Below are 16,588 nucleotides of genomic sequence, written 5' to 3' on the forward strand. Positions count from 1 at the left end.
AAAGAAAAAAAAAAGACAGTTAAAAAAATAATTAACTTTGAAAGACTAAAGAATCATGGTAAAAAAGCCATGAATTCTATGTGCAGTATTCCCCTAGCGCTGGAGTTCTGCCGTTCTCATTGATCGGTAAACTTGGTCTTGGCTGGCTGTTCTCGCTGATCTTCTGGGGGAGGGGCCTGTTGCCGTGGTTCCCAAATGTCTTTGCCGGAGGCAAAATTGCCCCGCCCTTGCCGGTCCGGGCTAAGTAATCTGCTCGGGTTTGCTCTCCGGAGCTTTTGTTCCCTGCAAGCTTTCCGTACAGCTTTGGAGGCGGAGAGTGAAAATGGCGGCCTCCCAGTCTCCGCCCCGGAGGAGCCGAGAACTCGGGGTCCCGCTCCTCAGTGAGCCCCCAGAGAAAAGCAGTCAGTCACTCCCGTCTCCCCAGTCTCCGGCTGCACTCGGTGCTCACCCGGCCTGTGACCGCGCCTTTCTATCTTGCACCCGACCCCGTGTGGAGTCTCCAAACCCAGCAGATCCCTGCGGTGCGCTCCCGCACCGCTCCTCCCGGGGGAGGAAGGGGAGTCTCCCCGGATCTGCCGCTTGTTGGGTCCCTGCTGGAGGAGCAGTGGCCCGACTGTGCCGCGGATCACGGTTTATGGCAACCCCGAGCTGAGAGCCCGCGCCTGGGCTCCGTCTCTGCAGCCAGCTTCCCTGCTCCGATACCTGGGAGCTCTGCCGCACTCAGGCACCCCCGGTCTTTCTGTGACCCCGAGGGTCCTGAGACCACACTGTCCCGCGAGGGTTCCACCCCCCACTTCGCCACCAGAGTGACGTCCCTCAGCGGAGCAGACTTCTAAAAGTTCCGATTTTGTGCTCCGTGGCTCTATCACTTGCCAGAAGTGGCCGACGGAGGCCCCTCCCCCGCCGTCTATCCTCCCGAATTTCGTCTCGGATTCACTTCTCTGCACGTCCTACCTTCCAGAAAGTGGTCGCTTTTCTGTTCAGAGAGTTGTTGCTATTCTTTTCTTCGATCTCCTGTTGAGTTTGTAGGTGTTCAGAATGGTTTGATCCCTATCCAGCTGAATTCCTGAGAGGAGACGAAATCCAGGTCTCCTACTCCTCTGCCATCTTGCTCCGCCCCCCCTTAAAATTTTTTTAAATGTTGATATAATAAGTTGAGTATGGCACTCTCTTATGCCATTCCTCTCCATGTGGCTAGATGGGAGGCTAGAGGTCACTTTTGCTTGAGAGCAGCCATTTTGCTTGCTTTGATTTCTCTTTGGTTATGAGTATTTGGGTTCTCTGCCTCATTCACATTAGGTTACTGCCTGGTGCTGAGCTTTCGGTTTATGCCTAGAGGAGAGAGAGTCCCATTGTAGGCTTTGGGCCTTAGCCCCAGTTCTCTTCCAGTTTATGAGTCAGTGCTGTACATTGGGTACATAAGTTGACAGAGAAATATTGTAAAAAAAAAGAAGAAATAGATTTGAAAGGGTAGATTTTGGGTCAGATTGTGATGGACACTGAATGACAGATTGCAGAATTTTGACTGATTCTCAAGGATAATTAGGTGCCACTGAAGATTTTTGAGCAAGAGATCATGGGTGTTATATGCAACTAATGAATCATTGAATGCTGTATCAGAAACTAATGATGTACTCTATGTTGGTTAATTGAATTTAAATTAAAAAAAAAAGAGAGATCATGAGATCAAGGAATGATCTAGGACGACCAGTCTGAATTAGAGGGGAGTGAGTGAAGAGGCCATTGGAAGAAATTCAAAAGTGGATGACCTGAAATTCCATTTCTGAAGGTGGTAGTGGAGTCAGAAAAAAAAAGAAGGAATAGCTGTGAGAATTTTCAAGGTTTGATGAATAATTGGATGTAGAAGTTCCTGGAAAGAAATATGATTGGGATGTTTTCAGTTCAGGTAACAGATAATTAGCAAAAAATGTCAAGAAGGGGATTTGGGATTGATTGTTATACATTTGAGCCACTCACATTTCAGTGGGGTGATAACGGCTACTGGGGCTTAAGAAATGTGAGCCTGGGGCTCATAAGAAAGATGAGGAGATATGGGGTAATAATACATGGAGAAATGTCTGTAATGTTGCTTAGTCTTTTTACATATTTCACATAAGAATGACTGCACTTAGGATGGCTGACTATAGGTCTGTCAACCACCATTCTAAGCCCTTTATGTTTACTGATTCATTTAATACTTATAACAACCCTATGAGATAGGTACCATTGTTATCCAATTTTGCAGATAAAGAAACTGAGGCTCAGAGAGTGTAACTGGGGTCCCAAAGCTCTAGGTAACTGGTGGATCAGAAGCACAAACCCATTTAGTCTGAACTGAGAATCTGCTCCTAACCACACTCCATTTCCTCAATACTCAGCCTTGTAAATTGCACATAACAATGTTCTAACTATTGGACAATTCACTACTACTGAATATCACTGCCTTTTCTGGATAGTATTAAGAATTTCTGGATAATAGGAAAGCAAGAAAACTCAACTATTTCTAAGATTACTGAAAGAAAATCCCTTCTTTTTGGTTTTCTCCCCCATGAAAGACTATGGACTCTGGAAATCAAACTGAGGGTTTTCGAGGGGAGGGGCCTGGAGGGATGAGTGAGCCCGGGGATGGGTATTAAGAAGGGCACATATTGCATGGAGCACATGATTCCAATGAATCATGGAACACTACATCAAAAACTAATGATGCAAAGTATGGTGACTAACATAACATAACATAAAAAAAATAGTAATAAAAAAATAAAAACACTTATTAAAAAAAAGAAAATCCCTTCTTTTGATCAGTGCATGTGATAAGTAGTTTAAAGAGGCTAAAAATGTTATTTTTTGTAGGCATTATTTTTTCTTCTTGAAACAGCCATTAAAAGCCCTCTTTCTCAAGCTTTTCCTCCAATATCAGGAATAAGACAAGGGTGTCCACTTTCACCACTTTTATTCAACATAGTACTGAAGTCCTGGCCACAGCAATCAGACAGGAAAAAGAAATAAGAGGCATACATATTTAAAGAAGTTAAACTGTCACTATTTGCAGATGACATGATACATGGAAAACCCTAAAGACTCTACCAAAAAATTACTAGAAGTAATAATTCAGTAAATCTGCAGGATACAAACCAGTAGCATTTCTATACATTAATAATGAAATAGCAGAAAGAAATTAAGAAAACAATTCCATTTACAACTGCACGGAAAAGAATAAAATCCCTAGGAACAAACTTAACCAAGGGAGTGAAATACTTGTACTCTGAAAATTATAAAGCAATGATGAAAAAAATTGAAGATGACACAAACAAATGGGAAGGTATACCATGCTCATGGGCTGGAAGAATTAATATTGTTAAAATGTCTATACTACCAAAGGCGCCTGGGTGGCTTAGTCAGTTAAGCCTCTGCCTTTGGCTCAGGTCATGATTCCAGGGTTCTGGGATTGAGCCCCGTGTCAGGCTCCTGGCTTAGCAGGGAGCCTGCTTCATCCTCTGCCCTTCCCCTCGCCCCCAACCACTGGTGCTCTCTCAAATATAAATAAGTAAGTAAGTCTATACTACCCAAAGCAGCCTATATGTTCAATGCAATCCCCATCAAAATACCAATAGTATTTTTCCAGAACTGGAACAAATAATACTAAAATTTCTATGGAACCACAAAAGATCCCAAATAGCCAAAATGATCTTGAGAAAGAACAAAGCTGGAGGTATCACAATCCCAGGTTTCAAAATATACTACAAAGCTATAGTAATCAAACAGTATGGTATTGGCACAAAAATAGACACAGACCAATGGAACAAAATTGAGAGCCAGAAATAAACCCATAGTTATTTGGTCAATTAATCTATGATGAAGGAGGCAAGAATACACAATGGGGAACAGACATTCTCTTCAATCAGTGGTGCTGGGGAAACTGGACAGCTACATGCCAAAGAATGAAACTGGACCACTTTCTTACACCATACACAAAAATAAACTTAAAATGGATTAAAGACCTAAATGTGAGACCCAAAACTGTAAAACTTTTTGAAGAGAAGCAGTAATATCTTTGACATAAACCTTAGCAGCATTTTTTTAGATATGTCTCCTCATGAACAAAACAAAGGCAAAAATAAACTACAGGGATTACACCAAAATAAAAATCTTCTGCACAGTGAAGGAAACCATCATTAGAACTAAAAGACAACCAGGATGCCTGGATGGCTCAGTCGGTTAAGCGTCTGCCTTCAGCTCAGGTCATGATCCCAGGGTCCTGGGATCAAGTCTCACATCAGGCTCCTTGCTCAGTGGGGAGCCTGCTTCTCCCTCTGCCTGCCACTCTCCCTGCTTGTGTGCTCTCTCTCTCTGACAAATAAAATCTTTTTTTAAATTTAATTTTATTATGTTATGTTAGTCACCATACAGTACATCATTAGTTTTGATGTACCGTTCCATGATTCATTGTTTGCATATAACATCCAGTGCTCCATTCAATACATGCCCTCCTTAATACCCACCACCGGGCTAACCCATCCCCCCACCCCACTCCGCTCTAAAATCCTCAGTTTGTTTCTCAGAGTCCATAGTCTCCCATGGTTCATCTCCCCCTCCGATTTCGCCCCCTTCATTTTTTCCTCCCTACTATCTTCTTTTTTTTTTTTTTTAACATATAATGTATTATTTGTTTCAGGGGTACAGTCTGTGATTCATCAGTCTTACACAATTCACAGAGCTCACCATAGCACATACCCTCCCTAATGTCTACCACCCAGCCACCCCATCCCTCCCACCCTCCACCACTCCAGCAACCCTCAGTTTGTTTCCTGAGATTAAGAGTCTCTTATGGTTTGTCTCCCTCTCTGGTTTCATCTTGTTTCATTTTTTTCTCCCTTCCCCTATGATCCTCTGTCTTGTTTCTCAAATTCCTCATATCAATGAGATCATATGATACTTGTCTTTCTCTGATTGACTTATTTAGCTTAGCATAATAACCTCTAGTTCCATCCACGTCGTTGCAAATGGCAAGATTTTGAGGTTTTTTGATGGCTGCATAATATTCCATTGTATATATATACCACATCTTCTTTATCCATTCATCTGTTGATGGACATCTGGGCTCTTTCCATAGTTTGGCTATTGTGGACATTGCTGCTATAAACATTGGGGTGCATGTGCCCCTTCGGATCACTACATTTGTATTTTTGGGGTAAATACCCAGTAGTACAATTGCTGGGTCGTAGGGTAGCTCTATTTTCAACTTTTTGAGGAACCTCCATACTGTTTTCCAGAGTGGCTGCACCAGCTTGCATTCACACCAACAACGTAGGAGGGTTCCCCTTTCTCCACATCCTCATTTCCTGACTTGTTAATTTTAGCCATTCTGACTGGTGTGAGGTGGTATCTCATTGAGGTTTTGATTTGTATTTCCCTGATGCCGAGTGATGTTGAACACTTTTTCATGTGTCTGTTGGCCAACAAATAAATAAAATCTTTAAAAAACCCCTAAAAGACAACCTAGTGAATGGGAGAAGATATCAGCAAATGATATACCTGATAAGGGGTTCATATCTGAAATATATAAAGAACTTATACCACTTAACCCAAAAAACCCTAAACAATCTGATTAAAAAATGGGCAGAGGATTTGAATACACATTTTTCCAAAGAAGACATACAGATGGCTAACAGACAAAGGAAAAGATGCTCAACATCACTCATCATCAGGGAAATGCAAGTCAAAACCACAGTGAGCTATTACTTTCCACCTGTCAGAATGGCTAAAATTAAAAAGACAAATAAGTGTTGAAGAGGATGTGGAGCAAAGGGAACCTTAGTGCACGGTTTGTGGGAATGTAAATTGGTACAGCCACTGTGGAAAACAGTATGGAAGTTCCTCGAAAAACTTAAAATAGAAATACAAAGTAATCCAGTAGTTCTACTGCTGGATATTTGCCCAAAGAAAACAAAAACACTAATTTAAAAAGATATATGCACCCCTGTGTTTATTGCAGTATTATTTACAGTAGCCAAAATATGGAAGCAACCCAAGAGTCCACTGACAGAGAAAAAAGATGCAGTATGTATACATGTGCACATATAGATATATAGATATAATGGAATATTATGCAACTATAAAAAGAGTGAGATCTTGCCATTTGCAACAATATGGATGTGCCTCAAGGGTATTATGCTAAGTGAAAAAAGTCAGACTGAGAAAGATAAATACCATATGATTTTATTCATATGTGAAATCTAAAAACCCAAATAAATGAATAAACAAAAAACTGAATCAGACCTGTAAATATAGAGAACTGATGGCTGCCAGAGGAAAGAGGGGTTGGGGGGCTGGGCAACATGGGTGAAGGGGAGAGGGAGGTAGAGGCTTCCAGTTACGGAATGAATTAAGTCATGGGACTAAAAGGCACAGCGTAGGGAATATAGTTGATGGCATTGTAATAGCACTGTATGGTGACAAATGGTAGCTACACTGTGGTAAGCTTAGCAAACATATAGAGAAGTTGAATCACTATGTTGTACACTGAAACTAATGTAATATTGTGTGTTAACTATACTCAGATTAAAAAAGAACTTACACTGTTGGTGGGAATGCAAGTTGGTACAGACACTTTAGAAAACAGTGTGGAGGTTCCTTAAAAAATTAAAAATAGAACTACCCCATGACCCAGCAATTGCACTATTCAGTATTTATCCCAAAGACACAGATGTAGTGAGAAGAGGGGCCATATGCACCCCAATGTTCATAGCAGCAATGTCCGCAATAGCCAAACTGTGGAAAGAGCCGAGATGCCCTTCAACAGATGAATGGATAAAGAAGATGTGGCCCATATATACAATGGAATATTACTCAGCCATCAGAAAGGATGAATACCCAACTTTTGCATCAACATGGATGGGACTGGAGGAGATTATGCTAAGTGACATAAGTCAAGCAGAGAAAGTCAATTACCATAAGGTTTCACTTATTTGTGGAACATAAGGAATAGCATGGAGGATATTAGGAGAAGGAAGAGAAAAATGAAGGGGGAGGAATCAGAGGGGGAGATGAACCATGAGAGACTATGGACTCTGAGAAACAAACTGAGGGTTTTAGAGGGGAGGGGGGTGGGGGGATGGGTTAGCCCAGTGATGGGTATTAAAGAGAGCACGTACTGCATGGAGCACTGGGTGTTATACGCAAACAATGAATCACGGAACACTACATCAAAAACTAATGATGTACTGTATGGTGACTAACATAAGATAATAAAATAAAATTAAAAAAATAAAAGAAATAAATTAAAAATAAAAAAGCCATCTTTCTCCTTGCAGACCTGGGATATGTGAGATGGTACCTTAGAGCATAGGCTATCTACCTGCATGTGTCTACCAAGGTCTGTTTACATACCTATCAGACTGTGAAGTCCTGTAGGACTGTATACTTCCCGGCCCCTTTTTAGGAGCTTAATATAATGTCTTATTGAATAAATGGGTAAATAAATAACTGACCACTTATACATATGCTATGGGATATTCCAAGCCTTGGCTATGTGTCAGGGAAAGCTTCCAGCAGTTGAGCGTATCCAACCTGAGTTGAAGAATGAACTGAAGCTAGCCAGGTAGAGCTAGGGGAAAGCGTTTCTGGGCAGTGGCACTAACTTAAGCAAGAGAGAGCATGGCATATTCAGGGAGCTGTCAGCTGTCAGTGTGGCGGCAGAGGGGCCAGATGAGAAAATGAAGAGGCACACGGGCCACACTGCAAAAGCTGTATGTATTATGAGGAGTTTGCACTTTGTCCTGAGGGCAAAGGAGAGCCATTGAAGACATTTTCCCCCTATTGATGTTTTTTGTTCCAGATTATAAGAATCGAGGAATAGTGTGTGTGTGTGGTAAAATGCACAAATCTAAAGTTAGGGTGAGCAACCATCCTGGTTTCCCCAGGAAAAGACTTTTAGTTTAAAAACTAGGACAGTTTCACGTAATCCGGGGCCCATTGGTCTTCCTCTCTAAAGTGTGCTGTCCCCACCTTCCACATCAAACCCCAGAAGGCTTCCTCATGCCTCTTCTCAGTCAACACTCCTCTCCTAAAGTAACCACTATTCCAAAATCTCTTACCATAGATAAGTTTTATCTCATTTTGAACTTTATGTAAATTTACATAGTATGTTTTCTTTTGAGTCCTATGGGTTTTTTCATTCAACTTTGTGGTCTGTGAGATTCTCTTTGCTGTTGCTTTATTTGCCTTTCATTGCTCTGCAGTATTGTAAGAACATATCTCAATCTGCTTATCCATTTATCCATGGTTAATAGGCATTTAAATTGAGTCCAGATTTTGCAATTATGGATAGCTGTTAGGAATATTCTTGTAGACATCTTCGGTGGGCATATGCAGTCATTTCTGTTGGGTAAATAGTGAGGAGTGGAATTGCACGGTCATAGGGTATGTATAAGTTTGGCCTTAGTAGCAGCTGCCAAGCTATGTCCCACAGTAGTTGTACCATTTTACACTGTTAGCAATAATTGTGAAAATTCTTGTTTCTCCACATTCTCCACATTCTCATCAACACCTGGTATTGTCTGTGTTTTTAATTTTAGCCATTCCAGTTGGGCATGAAGTCATACTTCATGGTGTTGATGTGCATTTCCCTAATGACTAACAATGTTGAGAATCTTTTTATTGGCCATTCATATATCTTTTTGCTAAGTGTCTGTTCAGGTCATTTGCCCATTTAGAAAATTAGGTTGTTGGCTTTTAATTGTTATTCGGGAGTTTTTTTTAACATCGGGACACAAGTCCTTTGTGAGATATATGCATTGTACATATTTTCTCCTAATCTGTGACTTGCTTTCTCACTTTCTTAATAGAGTCTTTTGAAGAGTGAAAAGCAGAATTTTAATTTTGATTTAAAAATTTTCTTTTCTTTTTTTCCTGTGGTCAGTGTTTTTTGTGTTTTATTTAAGAAACTGTTGCTTAGGGGTGCCTGGGTGGCTCAGTTGGTTAAGTGCCTGTCTTCAGCTCAGGTCCTGATCGTCCCAGGATCAAGTCCCGCATTGGGCTCCCTGCTCAGCGGGGAGTCTGCTTCTCCCTCTGACCCTCCCCCATCTCGTGCTCTCTCCCTCATTCTTTCTCTCAAATAAATAAATAAAGTCTTAAAAAAAAAAAAAAGAAACTGTTGCTTAACCCAGGATATGAAAAGAATCATTTTCTTATAGAAGTTTTATTTTTTCCTATTTGCACTTAGATTTATGATCTAGCTCAAACAGATTTTTGTTATTTATACAGTAGGAGTTGAGATTCATTTTTTTTTCCCATGTGGATATCATGTTTCCATATAATTTGTTGGAATTCCCCATGGAATTATCTTGGAGCTTTTGTCTAAAATCAATTGACTATATGTGTGGGTCTATTTATGGACTCTAATATGTTCCATTTATTTATTTGTGTATCCTTATGCCAGTACCACAGTGAATTTTATAATAAATTAGTCTCAAATTCAGGTAATTTAAGTCTTCCAGATTTGTTCCTTTTGTTTTCAAATTTGTTTTGACTATTTTATATTCTCTGCATGTTTGTATAAATTTAAAAATTTTGGCAATTCTTATTTTTAAAAAATCCTGCTGAGGTTTTGATTGGGATTACATTTCATCTGTAGGTCCATTTGAGAAAAATAGACATCTTGACAGTATTGAGTCTTGCATCCTATGAACTTGATATATCTATCTGTTTATTGAAGACTTAAAAATTTCTCTCGGGGCTCCTGTGGCTCAGTTGGTTAAGCATCTGCCTTTGGCTCAGGTCATGATCCCAGGGTGCTGGGATTGAGCCCTGACTGGGCTCCCTGCTCAGCAGGGACCCTGCTTCTCTCTCTCCCCATGCTACTCCCCCTGCTTGTGCTTGCTTGCTTTCTCTCTCTCTCTGTCAAATAAATAAAATCTTAAAAAATTTTCTTTTAATAATGCCTTATACATTTTAGTACAGAGGCCTTGTGCATCTTAGATTTATTACTAGAAATCTTATTTTTTTATACTAAATGGCATTTTTTTAAATTTCTAATTATTTGTTGCTAGCATATACAAGTAATTTCTATATATTGACCTTGTATAGAGTGATAATGTAAAATTATTTAATTTTAATAGTATTTTGGCTGATTGTTTTCAATTATTTATGTATGCATCATGTAGTCTATAAATAATACGAGTTTTATTTCTTCCTTTCCATTATACCTCCTTTTTGCTAAGCTTATTGTACTGAATGGGGCCTCCAGTACAATATTGAATAATAATGTTGAAAAAGGACACCACTCTCTTGTTGCTGAACTCAGGGGGAGCCATGTAATAAATATCTTGCCATCAACTATAACATATGCTGTAGAACATTTCCTTTTATTATTAGTTTGCTGAGAATTTTTATTTTTATCAAGAATAGATGTTGAATTTTGTCAAATGGTTTTTCCTACATATATTGAGATGATTATGATTTTTCTCTATAAATATAATGAATTTCATTGGCTGATTTTTGTATGTCAGCCTTACATTTCTAGAATATAGACATTATATATTACCTTCGTACTCTATTGATAGGTTTTATTGATTAAAATTTTGTTTATGATTTTTGCACCTGTGCTCATAAGTGAATTTGGTCTGTGATTTTCCTTTCTTGAAATGTTATTCTCAGATGTTAGTATCACCTCTTAAAAGTAATGCTGGTTGTATAAAATGAGCTGAAAATTATTCATTCTTGTTCTTTTTTTTTCTAGATGACTTTTTGTAAGATTAGTATTATTTCTTCCATGAATATTTGGAAGAAATCACTAGGGAGGCCACTTAAGACTGGAGTTTTCTGTGTCTGAATGTTTTAAATTAGAAATCAAAATTATTTAATAGCTATGGGAAGATTCTACTTAGTGTTAATTTTAGGAAATTGTGCTTTTCAAGAACTTTTTCATTTCATCTAGGTTAAATTTATTGGCATAAAGATGTATACTTAAAATATATTAGTACTGACAGTAATTAAAAATAGAATATACAGTGAATTAAAGACAAAGATTTTAAATATTTATTTAAAAATAAAAAACAAATGCTGTTTCTAAAAGACAAACTTACATATAAGGATTGAAAAGGGGACAGAAAAACCCTCTTTCTTCTATTCACTGAACACTTCTGGCCACCTAGTGTATAGATTTTTTTCCCACTTGACCAATTCTCCAACACCATCTGGGTGTTGTATAATTCAACGAAATTTTCACACTCTCTACCTAACTGCATCAGATCCCTCAAGTTAAGGGCTCAGTCCCTCAAGACTTGCCCCACTTAGATACCAATGGCAAGTAGTGGGTTCCCAGGGTACCCATACTTCTGTCCAAATTGGCTACAAATCGGGAGTTCCCACAAAGCCTTCCTCAGGTTTAATAATTTGCTGTAATGACTCACAGAAATTGGGCAACACATACATTTACTAGTTTATTATCTTGTATAAAGAATATGACACAGGATACAGATGAACAGTCAGATAAAGAGATACATAGGGTAAGTGCGAGAGCTTTTGTCCCTATAGAGTTGGAAGGCACAACCATCCCAGCACATGGATGTATTTATCAACCCTAGAAGCTCTCTGAACCCTATACTTCAGGGATTTTTATGGAGACTTTATCACATAGTCATGAACAATTTTTAACTCAATCTCCAGCTCCTCTCCCCTCCCTGGAAGATAGGGGGTGAGGCTGAAAGTTCCATGCTTCTAATCATGGCAGCTTTTTTTTTTTTTTTTTTAAGATTTTATTTATTAATTTGACAGAGAGAGAGAGACCACAAGCAGGAGGAGTGGCAGGCAGAGGGAGAAGGAGAAGCGGGTTCCCTGCTGAGCAGGGAGCCTGATGTGGGGCTCAATCCCAGGACCCCAGGATCGTGACCTGAGCGGAAGGCAGATGCTTAACCGACTGAGCCACCGACTGATCACCCAATCATGGCTGATCTTTCTGGTGACTGGTCCCCACCCAGGAGTCCACTAAGAGTCACCTTATTAGAACAAAAGACATTTCTATCACCCAAGAAATTCCAAGGGATTTAGGAACTGAGGTAAAAAGAACAATATTACAACAGAAGATACTCCTAGCACCCCTATTACTCAGGAGATTATAAGAATTTTAGGACCAACATGTCAGAAACTGGGAGAAGATACATATATATAATATATGTATATAATTATTTAGACATATAAATAATTATTTTAGAAGGACATAAAAAGATTCGAAGTAAAAGGATGGAAAAAGATACACTATACAAAGCAAATATGGATGTGGGTATACTAATTTCAGATAAAAGAAAAACTTTATAGTAAAGAAATATTAGATATATGGTGCTGAAAAGATGAATAAAATTAACAACTTTAGCTAAACTTCAGTAAAAAATAAGAGACATCTTTAATTTTCCATTATGACAAAAGGGTCGATTCAACAGGAAGATTCTAAATTATATGAACTTAACAGCTTTAAAATAGTTGATAGACTAAAAGGAGAAATAGACAAAAATGCATTATCATAAATGAAGACTTTAGGGGCACCTGGGTGGCTCAGTCAGTTAAGCATCCAACTCATGAACTCAACTAAGGTCTTGAGCTCAGGGTCGTGAGTTCAAGCCCCGCACTAGGCTCCACACTGGGCGTGGAGCCTACTAAATACATAAATACATAATTAAATATTTTAATATAACTCAGTAACTTATAGAACAAGTAGATCAAAAAAGTCATTAAGGAAACAAGCTTGAACAATATGATTAGACAACTTGACAGAATTGAACATTGCAAAAAACAACTTCAGAACATATGCTTCTCAAGTACATATGGAACATTTACTGAATACCACATGTTGGGCTACTAAGTAAAGAGACATCATTATAGATTTGACAGACATTAAAAGAAAGTAAGTGTATTATGAACAATGTTAAGCCAATACATCTGACAATTTAGAGGACTGATTTTCAAATATGGAGTAACATGCTCAGACTTTGATTTCAGAAAGATTACTCTGGCTGCAGTTTGGAGAATGGGCTAGATGGGGGCAAGACCAGAGGCAGGGAGGATGTTAGGACTCTATTACAACAATCTAGGCAGAGATAATAATGACCTAGATTAAGAAATGGCGATAGGGAGACGGAAGAAGGAATCAAACAAAAGAGCAAGTAAGTAAAGCTGAGGGTCAGTAATTATGTGACATTGCAAAATGTTGATTCAAAAAATATTTATTGAGTCCCTACTATATGCCCTGTACTGCTTGCAGTAGTCAGCAAGACAGGTATAGTCCCTGCCTTAGTGATGAAGCTTACCTATGGTTGGCATCAGAGCCAGAAGTTGTATCTAGAAGTCTGAACTTCAGTTCCAAGGCTAGTGTGCTTTCAACAACAACCCAGACTTCCCCTCTGTTATAACACTTGTTTTGTCTGTTGCACCTAATACCAACATAAGTATTCTTGTATCTGCCTCTTTGAGATACCATAATGGCCAGATTCTTCCAGGCAGCACTTACTGATTTAAAAATTTTATAAGATTAAGCTGAACCCTCATAAATTTCCTTGGTTTGGCTCAAAGTTACATATACTAGGAGATGGCTATTCTAAAAATCAATAGGCTTTCTTTTTTTAATGGAGCTGGGTTCTTTGTCACAATGTATTTGCAATCTGCTGGGCATTAGCACCTTCTTTCTGGGATAAGGCAGGGCAAAGTTTGGTGAAAATAGCTTCTTCAAACCCCTTCAATCACCTTTGTCAAAAGCAAAGGATGTGGGAAGCCTGGCAACCTGGATTCATCTGGTTTCCTTTTAGTTCCTTCTCTGAACTATAGAACTGAAAAATGTTGGAGCTAGAAGGCATTGCAGAAACCATTTAATCCAACCCACGCAATTTAGAGAGGAAGCATCAAGGCTCAGAGAAGTACAGTGACTTGCAAAGTCACCCCTCTACTTTTACATAGACCCAGGACTGGGATCCAGGTCCTTCCAGTGCTCTTTAACACCAGCACTCTGCACCACAGCAGGAGAGCCAGGGCTCTATTCTTAACCTGCTTTATATTCTGGAAAAATGAAACTTTAGTTTTTGCTCCAAATGACCATTTCTGTTTCAAATCCCCTTCTCTGTTTACATCCTGTTGGCTCTTCATTATTGTCTCTGACTGAACGGAGGCCGGAACCTGTGCTATGCAAAGCAGAAGCAGCAGATGCTATTTGGGGTGATTTCAAGGACCAAGGAAAGGACCTTCTTCTTCCTACCTGCTTTTAGGTACTGGAAATTTTTAAAACATAAAACCTTTTCATTTTACAAGGAGAACCAAGGTCCATGGTGCATATACCCCTGGGAAGGAAACTATGATGGCTTCAGTCGACAATGAATAGCAAATAATTGGCATTGGATCCCTTCCCAGAAGCATTTTTCTTTGACAGAACAGAAGATGTTGCAAAAGGATACTAAGATATTTAGGAAGGCTAGAGAGCAGTTGACTGTACTAGAAGAAAGGAATAGAGGGGATGTGCATGTATGTGTATGTGTGTTTGTGTGTGTGTGTGTGTATCTGTGTGTGTGTGTACCCACACAGGTATTGTGGGGGTAGAAGTAGGAGATTCCAAAGACAAACTTTGTCTACAAACTTTGTCACAGCTTGGTCCTGCCTTGATCCTGTCTGTCAGACTGACATGCTTGCATCCTAATCCCAGACCTGCATATCTAAAACACTTCCATCCAAGGTGCCAACAAGGAATGTGAGGGAGGGGAATGTCTTCAAGCCAGTGAGCACCCAAACTGTGCACCAGAGATAAATCCCATACTAACAGAAGCTAAGCCCTATTGGTTCTTTGTTATAGGAGTTGTCATGAAAATTCTCTGTGTAGTGGTTTTTAGGGCACTGAAACTACTCTCTATGATGATATAATAATACACCACCAAGACTGAAACCTAATGTAAACTATGGACTTTGAATGACCATGATGTGTCAGTGTGGGTTCAGTATTTGTCAAAAATGGACCACTCTGGGGCAGGGTTGGGGGTAATACTGATAATGGAGGAAGCTCTGTGTGTGTGAGAAATCTCTGTACCTTCTACTCAATTTTGAGGTAGACCCAAAACTGCTCTTAAAAAATAGTCCATTAAAAAAATTCTCAGTTCACAGAACCTGGTGGATTGGCTGGAAATCCCTACAAGGGGCACAAAGTAGAGGTAGCAGGGTGGGATTCACTGAGGCTAATATAAAAATAAGGAAATCTAGGTTCTACTCCTAACTCTATGACTAACTGCGGGGACTTGACCTCTGTTTCCTCAACTGTAAAATGAGGAGGATAGGTTTGGGAACCTACAGTTGCATTCCAATTTTATGGTCTTCAATAAAGATTATTTTCCAGATTCTGTCTTCTTGAGAGAAATACTGTGCCTTCGGATAAAGGAGTAACTAGGCATAGAGAAAAGATCCTGTTTTCTCAGTTGAGACCCTCAGGGTTCCCTCTGGTTTTGTTGGCTGAGTCCAGAAGTATTGCCATGATCCAGCCCAGGTTTTGCCTTCATCCAAGTAGGCCTGTGTGCTCTGAAGCCTACTCAGAGTAGGTGTCAGGGCTCCTAACTGGGGAATAGAATCTTTTTTGCACCTCCCACAAGCTGACCTCTTACCCAGAAGGATCCTTATCTTCCTTGGAAGAGCTTAAGCATCAGCCCAAGCCCAGGACCCTGACAGGGGTTGGGGTGCTTAGAGTCAGGCGCAAGGTCATTTTACTTCAGGCCTGTTCGGTTGTTCTTCCCTTCCCTTCTCACTAGGCCTACGCAGGGCACCATCCTGCGTCAGCACGAGCTTCAGAGATGTGTTTATCTTTCTTCTGCAGCTCCTAGAAGACAGTGATTGCACCCGAAGCACCGTTATTTGTAACTTCAGCCGGTGATTCCCAACTCTCTCGGCTTCTGCCCTGGGACTCATGCTGGCACTCCGTTCCCTTGTCAGATTCCAGGCCTTCAGTGTCTTCAAGAGAGCGGTAAGCACCAGCCCGGATGCCTGCTGGGTTGGGACCTTAGGATCACAGCTCCCATACTCCCTTTAAATTCAGGTAAGTGTTTGTGCGTCTCTACCACACGTGTTTGTTAGAGGCAGGAGACAAAGAACCCAGGCAGCTTCTAGTCTTTAATCAGCAAAGGCAGCAAAAGCATTTGATGAAATCAAGCAAGCTCTCAAGGTTTCCCTCCTGCTTACCCAGCAAAACAGAAAGCCCCGGCCCTCTATTCTGGACTGCAGGCAGGCATGGAGGCCACTGTCTTGACTAGCTGCCTGCTGCCTTGCCGCCGGGACAAGCCCATCCATTTAGTACCTCTGGGAATGGAAGGAGAATGTATTTCTCTTGGTCTCTCTCCATTCAAGCCACTGTCCACATCTTTCTTTCCCTTCACAGTGTTTTCATATTTCTTCTCCTCTTCAGAATTCAGCTCCCTTCCCTCTGACGCTTTCTGTACTGCCCAAAGCACGTACCTTATGGGCTGGACCAGAGTATGCAAAGCACACCCCCCCCCCCGCCCCGCCCCGACCACACATGTACAGTGCTTCCATCCCCCTGGGTTAGCCCTGGCAGTGGCCTTGGCAAGGTGGGCACTAT

General features: G+C 40.3%; 2 long non-coding RNA genes across 3 annotated transcripts in view; one reads left to right on the plus strand and one right to left on the minus strand.

Moving 5' to 3' along the window:
- Positions 1–15,978, plus strand: part of LOC118522814 (uncharacterized) — a 44,558-nt gene extending 28,580 nt beyond the window's left edge. Inside the window, exon 3 of the long non-coding RNA XR_013445752.1 lies at positions 15,830–15,978. This is a non-coding gene — a long non-coding RNA (uncharacterized LOC118522814). The remainder of the gene's footprint in view (positions 1–15,829) is intronic.
- LOC118522812 (uncharacterized) overlaps positions 1–16,588 on the minus strand; it is a 127,766-nt gene that overhangs the window by 32,886 nt on the left and 78,292 nt on the right. The window lies entirely within an intron of this gene.

This window comes from Halichoerus grypus, chromosome 2 (genome assembly GCF_964656455.1).
Source record: "Halichoerus grypus chromosome 2, mHalGry1.hap1.1, whole genome shotgun sequence".
Lineage (NCBI taxonomy): Eukaryota > Metazoa > Chordata > Mammalia > Carnivora > Phocidae > Halichoerus > Halichoerus grypus.